Below are 15,286 nucleotides of genomic sequence, written 5' to 3' on the forward strand. Positions count from 1 at the left end.
CTAGAGTCTACATCTTCATATTGCTTCTTCTTGGCATTCCCAATATTGAAAACTAATTCATCTTCTTCCACTCTAAGAGTAAGTTTTTCACCTTTCACATCAATCAAAGCACCAGCAGTAGCCAGGAAAGGCCTCCCCAAAATGATTGGCAGATGAGAATCCTCTTCCATGTCCAAAATAACAAAGTCAACTGGGATATAAAATTTTCCAACCTTCAGTGGTACATTCTCCAAGATCCCTTCTGGATACTTAGTTGATCTGTCTGCCAACTGAAGAGAAATGTGGGTTGGCTTAAGATCTCCCATATTGAGCTTCTCATAAATGGAAAGGGGCATAAGGCTAACACTAGCCCCTAGATCACATAAAGCTTTTGTAGAACATGATTCCCCAATGTGGCATGGAATTGAAAAACTCCCTGGATCCTTGAGCTTTGGAGGAAGTTTCCTTTGGAGGATAGCACTGCATTCCTCAATTAAGGCTACAGTCTCATAATCTTTAAGTCTTCTTTTGTTTAAGAGAATTTCTTTCAAAAACTTAGCATAAGAAGGCATTTGGGAAAGAGCATCAATAAAAGGCACATTTATATATAGCTTCTTCAAAACCTCTAAGAACTTTCCAAATTGCTTATCAAGCTTGGCTTTTCATTGCACTATTGGGAAGTTATTTTTACTTGATATTTTGATTGTCTACTTCCCCAAAACTGATTTGTTTTAATTGCCTTTGTTGCAGATTCTTTTGGCTTGTGCAAAGAAGTTTTTGTGCGTTGATTCTGCAGCATATGCTGTCAACTATCTGTTTATTCTTATTAGCTGAGGTTAGGTGTATTATTTTCTGTGTCTTTAATGTTAGTATTATGGTGAGTGGTTCATTTTTGTGGTTGTGAGCTCAATTGGGTTGTGTCATTCAATTTTATGGTGCTGCATTTGATTGGAAAAACTGAGCATGCATGATTTGCTTTTATGGATAAATGCAACTTTTTGATTGTAGTGCAGTGGTATTGGTTCTTGCTAAGCTTAAGATGTGATTAATGTCAAGCTGCAGGTTTTGAGTTGAAATGATATTGCTCACAAGTTTTCATGCAGAAATTTTTGCTATCATGAACTCGAATGTGCAACTAATTTGGATTTGCATATATTGATGAATTTTTATGTTAATTTTTAATGATTCATGCAATTTTTTGGGTGAAAATTCTCATTTTTAATGAATTTTAAACATTAAAAGTCATTTTCCCTTGCAATTTCTAAATTTGCAAAGTGATTTTATCAACTTTTGTTTCTGCTGAATTGTGCATAGGCAAACTGCACAACTTGTGCAGTTTTTATACTTCATTTTTGCCCTATTTCTCATTTCTGCCGAAACCTGCACAACTTAGTGCATAACTTATGCAGTTTTTCATTACTCAACTTCCTGTTATTTCATTTTTGCCGAAACTTGCATACGAACCCACATAACTTGTGCAGCCTACTTATGCACTTATTTTACAGAGCACTCCTACTGCATAACTTATGTAATCTGCGTATGTAACATGCATTATGCCCTTTAAGTTGCTAAATCACTATCCTATGCCAGGTAACCTTTCACCTTTTCTTTTCATTTCACTAATACCTGGTTATTCATTTTTGTCTTGAATTTCACTATGCACTACGTTAGACATTGAGGACAATATCCAATTTTGAGTTTGGGGGTGTAAGATTTTCACTTATTTTTGCTTAAAAATTTTAGCATTTTTAGTCTGAATGCCCTTAATTTCATTCCATACATCATATATTCATATTGTAAATATTTTATACACACATACATACATACATACCATACATCATACTGTAACCATTTAAAAATTGTATATATTGCATACAAATAGACTTCATCCGCTTAGTTAATGCATTTTTCATTTTTAGGAACCATGCATTCATGCAATAAGATTTTTGCATAAAATCTTTTGCCAAATCCCTTGAGTAATGAGAAGCTACTTATGAGAGTGATTTGACTTACTTTTAGTTGGGTTTATGGATTGAAAGTTTCCTAAGAGGTACAAAGTTTTGAAGTGTTTATCATTTGCCTATATCTTCTTAGCCAAAAAGCCACCCAACTAGTCATTTTGAGATGAAAGTGTTTAGAGGGAGCTATAGGATAAAAAGTAGTCTAGTGATGTCTCACCAATCTTAGAACAAATTTTCTAAATCTTTCGAGGCAAAATACCAGCTTGTACTTGAAAAGAGAGATGATTAGGCATTCTTTGATTTAAACCTTTTCATTTTAAATCTTTGGCCTTTTTCCCAATTAAAATTAACCCTTGTAAACCCCTTTGAGCCTTTATATTCCTAATTTTTCTTGAAACCCTTATTGCTACCTAGCCAATGAACCAAACACTCTAACCCTTTTTATGAGAATAATTATTTATAATATTAGGTACATTATAAAAAAGGGGGGGGGGGGAAGAAAAAAATAATAATAATAAAAGGAAGAAGAAATGCTTATCATGCTGTAAAAATGTTAGTATGTATGTATTTTTCATTATTGCCATTCAAATTGAAAGAAAATCCACCCAAAGTAATTAAAGGAAATGTGTTTGGGGGTGACATTTTTAGGAATAATCTTCAAGAGAAAATACAAGATACAAGTTTAAAGTATCAAAGTGTCCCTCCATTTTATGTATTTTGTAAAATATGCTAGCACTTGAAAAAAAATTCTCATTGTGTATCTCTCTCCTCTTTATTATCCAAAAAAAAAAAAGGGTGTACCTTATGTCTTCAAGATTGAAAATATTCTCATGCTTTGAATCCTTTTTACCCTTCTTCTTCTTAACCTCATTTTGAACCCCATGGCCCTATTACATCTCTGAAAAAACCTTTGATCTCTTGATAGTACTTGCTACATTAGTGGAGATAGGGGTATGAAGTTTACCTATGGGATTAGAGCTTACTCATTCATTCATTCAATTCCATCATTCTATATAGAGACACTTTGATTATTGATTGTTCTATAGTTCTTTTTGAGCAAGACTCTCTCTTTTGATTGGTTGGTTTGGGAATTTTGGATGATAATTGACTTGATGGCTAAGCGGTGAAAGCTTGGACAAGCATTAGAATATTTGCATCTTGAAGGATGGGTATATGGATTGTTGGTATGGCTAAAGGTATGTTAAGTTACTTTAATGTAATACCCCTATTGGTATAGCTTGGTATATTTCACTGTTCCGGTGACCGGTGTCGGTCCGGACAATTAATGGGATTAGGGCCACACTTAAGACAACTTGAGAAGCCATAAACACAAATAATTAGTAATGTTTAATTAGTTAACTATAAATAAGAAAAACAGAACATAAGAGGTTAAAAAAGCCAAGAGTCACAGCGATGAGTGACCTCATCGGGAACGACTGCGAAGTCATTTTAAACTCAAATTTTGAACCGTAAAAAGTGACGCTGCGGTCTTTAGGACCCTTATGAACACAGTGGAAAAGAGAAAATCATGAAAAATAACTGTTAAGCCAGTCAAATAATTAGGTCAGGGAGTCGGAAGAAATATGGAATTATTTACAAACCGGGATGAACCGGCGAGGGGCAATTTAGTCAATTGACCCCGAGAGCTGACTCCTGACCTAACTGTCAAATATAATCGGAGAAAAGAAAATTTCGAAATCGAGAATTAAATTAAAGAACTAATAGAAAAAAATAAATAGAAAAAAAAGGAAAGAAGATGGAAAAGTCAAGGTGATGACATCATGCATGATGCCATAAACAAATTAATTAAATTATTTATTAAATTAGATTTTTAATGGTCTTCCATAGCAAAATAAATAAAAGCAAACAAAAGAAAAGAAAAATAGAAAATCCCTTCTTCTCCTCCCTTGGTTGCCGCCTCACCATCACCACATATCCTCCATGGAATTTTCTTCCATTAAGCTTACACTAAGCTTAATTTTTCCTTACTCAACCTTCATAAATCCTATAAAAACTCTACTAAAGCTTGTTATTACTACTTAAGAAGGAGATTACAAGAAGAAAAAAAGAAGCAAAAGATAGGGTTTTGAAGATTAAGTTGAGGTTAGTATGTTAACCCCTTTTTTTATTCATTTAAATGCATAATTAGTTGTGAAAATGAGCATGGAACTTGATTAAATGAAACAAATATGGGGGAAGGACAAACTGAATTTTTGGCCAGCTTGAGGGGAGTATGAAATTGAATGGTTTGATGCTTTAGAATGAGTTTAAAAGCTTTGATTAGTTGAATGGTTAAGACTAAGTGCACTACTTGTGATTAAATGCATGAGATGGAGGAGTTAGGGTTTGAAGGTTAGGGTTTGTGAACCAAAATTTGGAGAAATGCATAAATGGTATGTTTGACCTATTGTGAAGTGAAATAATGGTTAATTATGACCAAATAAGTTGTGTGGGAATGATAAGAAATTAAGTTAAATTCGGAGGTAAATGGTCATGTCTTGGCAAAGATGACCAAACCTACTTTGAAGGACCAAAACTCAAATTTTACAAGTCCAATTGATATGCCACCAATTTTGGATGAAAATAGACATAAAATAGCACAATTTTTATTAAGGAACCATGGCCAAAAACTGACCAAAACTTAGTGAACCAATTGACCAAAGTGAAATGAGAGCAGTCGCCATCAAGATAAATCGACCAAATGAACAAGAATCGCTCATTTGGTCATAACTCGAGCTAGGAAGGTCAAATTGACCTGAAATTTTACCAGAAATTAGATAAGATATAGACTAAAACTTTTATGAAGAACACCATCCCAAATTATGCCATTAACCTAGTCAAATTATTGAGCAAAGTGGAGTTACTGTACCTGCGATTCTGCAGAATTGCCATTGAGCAGTAAAGTTCCAATGGCTATAACTCTCTCTAAAAAACTCCGATTTAGGCGATTCTTAAACCGATGGAAACCTAAGACATAGTAGAACATTTCATATGAAGAAAGTTAGACCAAATTATGAACTTAACTTGATCAAATTACTGAACAAAGTTGGACCAAAAATCTGCCAGAACCAAAATCTCAGCATGAACAGTGCACGTGAACAGTAATTATATTTTGGCCATAACTTGAGCTACAAAACTCCGATTGGAGTGATCCAAAAATGAGAATACACTTAAGACAATAAGGAACATTTTCTATGAAGGAAGTTTTGCCAAATTCCAACAGTAGATTGACCAATGGAACAATGCAACTTCGTAGCACCAAAACCGAAAATTGGCAATTTTGCCAAAATGACCTAAGCTTTGAGAAAATGACCAAAACCAACAAGTTTAATGACCAAAATGTGGTATGTGGGTGAAGTTGGAGTTCCCATACCTATTAAGCCTTAAAAAGTCAACAATTTGACTTAAATAGTGTAGTGAATAGTAACCCGAAACACAAAAACTTTAAGAACGTCGAATTTAACGCAATAGAGCTAGTTAAAATGAAGTGAAATCTATTTTTGGATTTATGCTAAGTTATGGTACTGAAACACTGTGAAATTGTGTGTTTCAGCTGAAAAAGACTTGGAAGCCCTTAAAGACTGAGTCAAGGCCTAGAGGCGACTCCAGTCAGGTTTGTGCACAATAAACCCTATTTAAGCATTTTATCTTTGAAAAATTGATTTAGTACGTATTATGAATTTATGAACTTTTGTGTTGCCACCTTGTGACCAAATTGTAACTTTGGAAATTGATTTGATTTTTGTATGCAATATTTGAATGAAATGTTTGAAATGGATTTTTGATTCACACTTAGCATGATAGTTACTTATTATTCCTCCTCCATTTATGGGGTTGAGATCGTTTATTTTCCTCCCTCTCTGGCTTACCAGTTGAGGTCGAGATCGGATGAGTACTCATTAGCTAGCTAGCCACCTCCCTCATTGGTTTCGATTAATGGGGTTGTAGATTGCTTTGTCGTGGTGTACAACACGGCATTGATCGAAAATTTTGTGTCATTGCTTAAGTTGTGTATGACTTTGGCAACACTGTGTTTATGAAATTGTTTGACTAAACTGTGTTTAATGGATTATTTGACAAAATGGTATCATTATGGACTTTGATATTGAGGAAATGTGATTGACAAATATTTAAATTGTATTTGGCAACGAATGATTTATTTATGGCATTTTAAATTTTTATTGTGCACCACTGAGTATTTTTATACTCAGCGATGGCTTATTTTGCTGTCGCAGATAAGAGCAAGGAAAAAGCAGCAGAGTGAGCTGCGATTAAATCGAGGATTATATTGATCTTTTGTACGGGTATTATTTTATGCCCTTGTAGATAAATTTTGATGTAAATATGGAAATATTGTATGTATCAATATAAAGTCGAGAAGTTGTAAATAAATTGTAATAATATTATTTTGGATTTTCTTCTGTAAATCTAATATTTGTACATATGAATTTCCTGCTTTATGTTTTGTGAATGGAATTATTAAATATTCTGAGTTGACAAATTTGATTTGGATTGTGGAACTGTTTTGGAATGAATTGATTTGAGTTGAATTGTGAATTATTGAAGGTTGGGAGTTGTGAAATATTTTTTGGAAGTGCTTTTTTACAGGTCTTTGAAGAACTGGTTTCTCAAAATACAGAGGGAACTCTGTCAAAATTTTTATAAAATTTGCGGCAAAATTAAAATGGATAAAATTTTTTATTAGTATTTAAACTTGAATAAATGATTTTAAATTCTTATCAAAATGCTCACCACTTCCAAAATGTAAAAAAATTGTTTTAAAATCCCTTGTAGGATACTTAATGAGTTATCGGTAGGTGAAGTTCGGTAGTTCATTAAGTATTCTACGGGATCATGTTATGCCTTACAGAGGGGTAAGGTGTGACATTTAATAGGTGACTTTCATAGCTCTTTGGACAAGGCACCCCTAAAATTGTATTATATTTTGAAGTTTGCTTGAGGACAAGCAAAGATTTGAATTTAGGGGTATTTGATACTTGCATTTTTCATAGTCATTTAGATTTAATTTCATGGCCATTTCATTTATTTGTTAGTCACTTTTAGCTAATTTTATTAGTTATTTAGATAGTTTTTCATTATTGTCAATTTTTTGATTAAATTGTAATTTTTGCTTTATTTTATAGGTAAAATGGTGTTTTTGAGGGACTAAAATGAAATTATGTCAGTGAGGAGTGATTCCTATAGCCAAAGATGTCAAAAACAAAGCTTGAAAGTTGAAGAATACAAAGTGGCCAAAATGTGCATAACTTGTTGCATAAGTTGTGCAGTTCTGCACAGGGAGAAGAAGCAATTTTCCAAACCTGCCGAAACCTGCATAAATCATTGCATGACTTATGCAGACTTACTCCTTGCTTATGCAGCTTCACGGAAAACTGCATAGTTTATGCAGTCTCGCACTCTGCTTATGCAGTTTCATGGAGGAGACAATCAAAATAGCCGAAATCTGCATAAGCTATTGCATAACTTATGCAGATCCATTCTTTGCTTATGCAGCTTCACGCAGAGAGCTCTAAACATGCCGAAAACTGCATAAGGGCTTGTATAACTTATGCAGTCCACTTATATAGTTTCATAAAAGACTCCAAAGCTTAAAAAAACTGCACAACCAACCTGCATAGCTTATGCAACATCACGGGAAGCACCTGGAACCACCAATTTTGCATGGAATCTGCATAAGAAACTTGCACAACCTGTGCAACTCTTCATAATGAGCTGGCAGAAGATCCCTCATGTGAACTTCACCTCAAACACACCATTTTAGGGCTACTTGTCAGAAAGATATAAATAGGTCCTTATCCCGACACCCCTTACCCGTTTACAGTGTAGCCGAGCAAGATATGCCACACAGTGTGCCGAAACACCATAAATCATCTCATTTATTTTTATTCGTTCTTAATTTATTTATTCATGGTTATAAAGTGCAATTTATGAAATTTGTTTCCTTTAGGTCATTTATTGAAATTATAAATTCATTTGAGGTTCCGAAAATTGTATAGAAAATCCGGCAGAGTACCGGCTAAAAATGGATAAAACAGTTCTTCGGAACCTGTGAAAAACACTTCCAATACATTTCCAATCCCTTCAAACTCCATTTATCACATCCATTCTCAAAGATTTCTTAGCAATTTCTTAATAGTTCTTTCATTTGTCACCCATTCTTTTCTCATCAATTTTCATGTTCAATTAATAAATAAATACTCAATTTTTCATTTATAAACACAAATTTACAAACATTGACATTCATACAAGATTACATTACATGGGTTTTAATATACATGATACAATAAAAGTTTAATTACAAACAGTGCAAAATACTAAATACAAAATCGGACCTAGTGTCCTACCAATGCACTGTAGTCTATGAGATGACATAGACACTGTGCAGAACTGTGAATGGCCTCACCCAGTCTGTGGTCTGCTGGGCTCTCTGTTAGTCTCTCCAGAACCTACGCATGGAAAAAAGCAATGCGCTAAGCATTAATGCTTAGTGGTGCTAATAATAAAATAAAATGCATTAAAAAGAATTAAATATGCAGTGTATATGTTGATTTCTCATACAGACAAATTTTTGATAATTATTTGTGGTATTATTTATTTGGTACTTGTTATATCAATTATTTCATCAAATTTATCACTTCCATTTTTGGTTGCCCAAGTAACTTATACTGGATGACTGGACTGGATAAACAGGTAAACTAGCACTAGATACCAAGTACCTCGGGCCGTCACACCATAGGTCACAATGTGTCTCCCGGTGTGCAACAGAACAGCTAATGAGCTGTAATAAATATTAGGCACAAGGCCAAGTATCATTATAATATCAAAATAGCTAAAAGCCATAAAATCATAGAATGACATGATGCCATGTGCTGTACTGCTAACTGAACCCTATTGGCATGCTAACCTATCCAAACCAATTTTACTAGGTGTACTAAGGCACATTACAAAGTTTTTTTTTTTTAATATTTATATTTAACATGTAAGGTTACTATTCATTTTGTCATTTAAGTCAAAATATTGACTTTCTCATATATAATAGTTACATAAGTTTTAATCACATGAAATTACCACATTTTGGTTCCCAAAAATGTTGGCATTAGTTGCCAATCACTACTTCAAACCAATAGGAAATAAATAAAAAATTTCAGTTTTTGGTGCTAGAGTTTACTGTTCCATTAAGTAATTCTACAGTAAGAATTTGGCCAAGTGTTCTTAATCAAAGTTGTTCTTTATTGTGTCTAATTACATTTCACTTTTTGAATCACCCCATTTGGAGTTTTCTAGCTCAAGTTATGGCTATTTTACCATAACTGGTCAGATTGCTTTTACCCAGAATTTCTAGGCAGTTTTTGATTCTGCCAGATTTGGTAATTCAAATTTGGCTAGCAATTTCATTTGGTTAAGTCCAGAATTTGAGTTTATGTTCTACATGAAAGTTGTTCTAAATTGTCTAAGCTTTCTATTGATTAAATTTCAGGTCAATTGGACCTTTCTACACTGAGTTATAACCAAATGAATGAATGTTGTTCATTTAGTCATTTTGTCCAGGCAGAATTGGTGCTACTCAGATTTGGTCAATTTTTAGGGCATCCTAAGTTTGTTTTCTGGACAGGTTTCCTTCATCAAAGTTTTGCCATAATGTGTCTAATTTCATGTCCAATTGGCCTTGCACCAATTGAACCTACATAGTTCATGTTATAGCTATCCAAACTTGCTGGACTCACATCCAGCCCTGCAGGTCACTCAAGGCAGCACACACAACCTCAAATCCCAAGCTACAATTCACTTCAATTCCTCATTATACTCAGCCAAATGGTCACTAATTGACCATTAGAACTTCCATTCACCAACACATGAGCAAATCCCAATTTTGTGCTCCAAACCCTAACTCCAACAACTACAATTCTTCATACACACACAATCAATGCATTAATCCATCAAATTCATGTTTAATTGCTTCCATTTACAACTATCATTCAATTTTATCCTTGATACCCTAAGGTACCATAAGGCTGCTAAAATTAGAGGGGTATATAACTTATGATTTTCTTTTCAATTTCTTGTAATTCCCAATCTAAATTAAGTCCTTAAACATATATTGAAAGAAAGGAAGAGAGATTGGTCACTAACCTCTTATGGTAAAACCTCAAGCTTGAAAAACCTCTTTCTTTCTTCCTCTTTTTGTTGCCTCAAGCTTTCTCAAGATGCAAAGATTAGTTTTTGTGAAGAAATCAAGTGGTTTTATGGGGGAAATCAAGGTGTTGCAAGGTAGAAGAAAGAAGAACAATGGAGGGAAGGGAAAGAGTGGTTCGGCCACTTTGAACCAAGGAAGAAGAATATGTATTTTTATTTTATTTTATGTCTAATTTGACTTTCATACTTAAGGTTATCCAAATGTAATTGGTGGAGAATGATTTAATTGTTAGTAGTATGCCCTAGAGCATATCATTTAGTATGTATCTTGTACATAATTTTATTAATAAAAGGCATTTTCACTTTTCCGTTTACATAATATATTTATGTGTAATAGAAAAGGTCCATTGATATTTTGTTAGAAATATTATTCTTAAGTTGTTAAGAATATGAGTGACAATATTTCTAGCACAAAGTATCATAAATAGGTTCACAATCGAGGATACTTCATAATAAGGACATGACTTATCCAGAAAGATTGTATTCATGTTTGTTCCCAAGTTATTTATATGAGATATAAATAAGATGGAATGGTGAGTCTCATGCCATATAACAAACATGATAGGCACTTATAAATGATAAGTAGGCCGAACCAGTGACACTTATGACAAGCACATGGAGTTTACTCTTGTCAATGTTTTGTCATAAATCATATCAGTGCATATAATCTTTAGACTGAGATAGCACGCTTATCTTGTATATAGGTAGTTTGAGTTTGATCTGCTTTCATACTTGTCTTGTGTATGGGTATATGGGCATGTGTTGGCTCCTACTAGTTATATATGGAGGTAGGTGTTGATCAAGATGGAATCTTCCTCTAAGTAAATAGAGATAAAATCCTATGTTCATTTAATTGTTCTTGATGTTTCAAGTTCTGGCAGACAGATAGATTTATTGAAAGAGTTTACGATGAGAAAAATCTTTTAATCAAGAACTGGAATTAAAAGAGAACATAATATTCATAGCAAATGGAGTTTGACATAAACCATGACTCTAGCTTGAGTTGGGATTTTGTAACAGAGAGATTCTAGTGCATGGTAACATATGATTATAGGTTCATTTAAGGTAAACCTTATTACTAATTGGGTGGCCATGGCATGCTATGCTAGGTGTTAACCATGGTCTATGAGGTTCATAAAATGATTTAGAGAAATCATTTATGGTAAGAAAGAGTTCTGATGATATTAAGAGTTGATATCATGTCTCATTGCCAATTAGTGATGAGCCTAGTAAGTCACACACATACACAAGTTATCACCTATTTAAATATGATTTAATTAATTAATTAAAGAGTTTAATTGATTAATTAAATAGGTTTGGTTTGCAATTAAATTGCAAAGTCCCTAGCATGACTTGAAACCAAATCTAGATTATTGGATGTGTAGTATAAATTAAATTTATATTTAAAGTGTTTAAATATGAATTTAATTGATGAGAAATTAATTAATAGATATTAATTAATTAATTTATATTTGATATAAATTAATTAGAAGAAGAAAATAATTATTTTGGGTTAAGAACTCAAAATTAAGACACAGGGGCATTTTGGTCATTTCACAGTGTGACACGTGACACCATGAGATGGTGACACATGGGATTACACATAAGCTTGCCAAATGTTTTTTTTTAATCATGTAAGATGATTAAAATCAAGATTAAATATAGGTTTGACACTTGGCACAATGTGATTGGGTCACTTAAACCTAGAGCTAATCAAAAGGTGACATGTGGCTAGGGTTTAATGTGTTAACCTAGCTATTTAAGTGTGGTTATGAAAAGAAAAAATAACCAGCAGCCTCTCCTCTCATTTGTCACGCCATTTTGAGCCTCTCCAGCTATTTCTCTTCATCTCTCATCAATTCAAAGAGATTAGCCATCAATCTCTTGAATTAAGAACACTAGAAATTGTTTCTAGTGTCCTGTTTACATCTCTAATCTCTTAAAAGGCAGAACTTGAATTTCTAATTAATAGAAAAAGCTTTAGAGGCTGTTCAAGGGCTGCCATAGGTGTTCTTGGTGTAGACAAGCTAGAGGGACAACATTTGGTGTCCTGAAGACGAATCTCAAAGGCGCAGACATGCTGCAGTGCATCAAGAGGTTAGTGTAATCGTTCTTGATTTAATCTAGGGTTCTAAAATTAATCTGATTAATTTTAAAATCTTAAATGGAAAATACAGATCCAAAAACATATTAAAAGAGTTTTAATATGTTGTTTATCATTGAAATCAAATAGATAAAAATAAATCTTGCATGGTGCATGTGACCCTAGGCGAAATTTTTTTGAATTCAATGGTATAATCTTGTGTTTTTCACGCTTCCGTTCCTTCATTAATTACCTCATGCTTATGCAATAATTAAGTTTAATTTCAATTGTTTTATTTTTCTTTCTTCCATCTTTTACTTATTTTCAATTAAATTTTTATTAATATTAATTCACATTTTATATCATAATTTTCACTTACTCGGCTGGACAAGTTGGTCAAAAATCATCTCTGAAGATGAAATGACCAAAATGCCCTCTATTTGGCTTATTGAGCCAAAATAGTCTGTACCGATTGATTAAATTTTTCTTGTGTTTTACTAGCATTTTATTATCATTAAAACCTCAATAATCCTTCCCTGAAATCTCAAAAATTATTTCATGGAGTTTTCCCAGGGTTTAGGGTTGCTAACGGCCTTCACCGTTACTTCTCGTTAGGGTCACTTATCGCTGGGGCACCGGCTCATTTAATTTATTTGTATTTTATTTCTAAAATTTTTCTTATATTTTTCTTGCTAATATTTGAGTTAATTATGGCTCCTTATTTTAGTCTAAATATTTTTTTAGACATTCTAACTGTCCGGACCGACACCGATCACCTGAACAGTAGAATGTACTAAATTGCTACAGTGAGGATGTTACAATCCCATTTCAGAAAGGTAGGAAAAAGAAGAAGAAAGTGGAGAGAGGCAGAGAAAACGTTAGAAAATAGAGCAAGGGGGCGCCACTTCCCTTTTCTGGATCAGATTTGGCTTCTTCTTCTTTTTTTTCACTATTTTCTACCTTTCTTGTATTGGGTTTCTTAGTTCTTAGCATAGATTCAAGTTTTTTTTCCATATTTACTCAGTATTTCTTGCAAATATTATGGATAGTGAGTAGTTTTCATTAGATTCTGGAGTTGGGATGTAATATTTGAGATATTTTATGGATTTTGATTGGGTAATCTATATTTTGTGGGTTTTATGAGGTTTTATCCATTTTTTGTGTGCTTAATGACATGCTTAGTGTAGAATTCCATTAAGTATTATTTTTAATCCATGGTTGAAGCACCAAAAGGAGAAAACCTTATGATAGATAATCAAGAAATTGAACTTAATTAACTTAGATCTAGAAAATAGACTAGGAATTAAGAGGATTTATAGATTAATTAAGGAATTTAATGGGTTTTGATTAATTTTAACTCCACGAAAGTAGGATTAGATTAATTAAGGCACTCTTTGTCTTACTCGAAAGAGTATTCAAAGGATTTAAGAATTAATCTCCTTTAAAACCCATAATTTCCATGAGATTGGATAACCAATTTAAAAATCCCAAAATAGCTTGAATATGAGCTCTCAAACTCCGGAATCGCCCTTTTTATCATTGTTAATTTTTAATCAAATTTAATCACTTGCCATTTCAAATCTTGCCATATTTCAATTTGCTGCAAATTTAGTTGAATCTTTACATTGTTGATTAGATTATTAATTTTGCATATATAAATTTCATACTTCAATATCTATCAATATAATACTTTAATTTCAAAAAAATAGTTCCAATTAGTCAATTTTTATATCAAAAATTCAATCATTAACACAATTCCTCGTAGGAACGATATCTTTTCTATATTACTTGTATGACCCGTGCACTTGTGGTTGGGCTACATTATCTCTCTCTCTCTCTCTAAATTGTAAACCTTTAAAATGTTAAAATTCAAGTTTAATACTCGGCTATCTCCCTCTATATATACTTTTAAACTTATATACATGCTTTGATGATTACTATCCTACTTAATATTATCTATTTATTTCATATAAATTAAATTGTTTATATTTTAAATAGAGTATTAGTCAAAGACATAATAAAGCATTAAATGTAATTTGATAAATTAAATAATTAAATATATTTAATCCTTTTAAACTTATTTAAATAAATTAAATATAAAAATAGTAAAAACACTTAAATTAGAATATATTTATATAAAAATTAATAAATTTATTTATTTACGGTACAAATTAATTACTAATGTAAAAAAATAAAATATTTTATTAGAATAAAATAGGAAAAATAAAATAATAAATTTAATTATTATTACATAAAATTTATAATGTAATTTTAAATTACGTAGTTTTTATTCAAAACTATTTAATTTTGAATTGAAAGAATAAAAAATAATTAATTTTATTTAAATATTTAAATTATAATATTATTATAATTTGTGTTATTTTAAAATTATTAAACTCAAGCTCGAGTTCAAGTTTGTGCTTGAGTTCATTTTAATTAGCTTATTGAACTTTAATATAAGACGAACTGAACTTAGCTCATTAATATGATAAACAAAACTTAAAACGAGCTCAGCTCAATTTGAGCTTGAATTTAATATATTTCATGCATTTAATATAAGTTTCACATCATATAATAATGAACTTAATATCTATTACAATAAATATTTATTTTGAGATGTGTTCAGAATTGATTAAAATGCGTATAATAACCATGATATTCAAATATTTAAGGCATAAAAAATTTTTCTTGATATGACCAAAGTTACATATAAAATTAATTTAAAAAATAATTAATTACATTCATTTTTTATATTTTTTGAATGAGTCAATATTATATATTCAAAAAATATCATAATAGAGTGTCGTTAATTTAGGGGGGGGGGGGGGGGGGGGGGAAATTAAAGGTGCCAATATTATAAAAATTTACTAAATGTATAATGAGAAATAAATGATTCTAATAGTTCACATTACTTATATGATGATAAAATAATAAAAATTATTTTGAGGCCAATAATTACAATAAAATAATTTTTTTCTATAGGGCCATAGCTCCTACTTGTCCATCTCCCTATGGCCTACAAATATTTGATTCAACAGTTATTAAACTC

This window comes from Hevea brasiliensis, chromosome 11, assembly GCF_030052815.1.
Source record: "Hevea brasiliensis isolate MT/VB/25A 57/8 chromosome 11, ASM3005281v1, whole genome shotgun sequence".
Classification (NCBI taxonomy): Eukaryota; Viridiplantae; Streptophyta; class Magnoliopsida; order Malpighiales; family Euphorbiaceae; genus Hevea; species Hevea brasiliensis.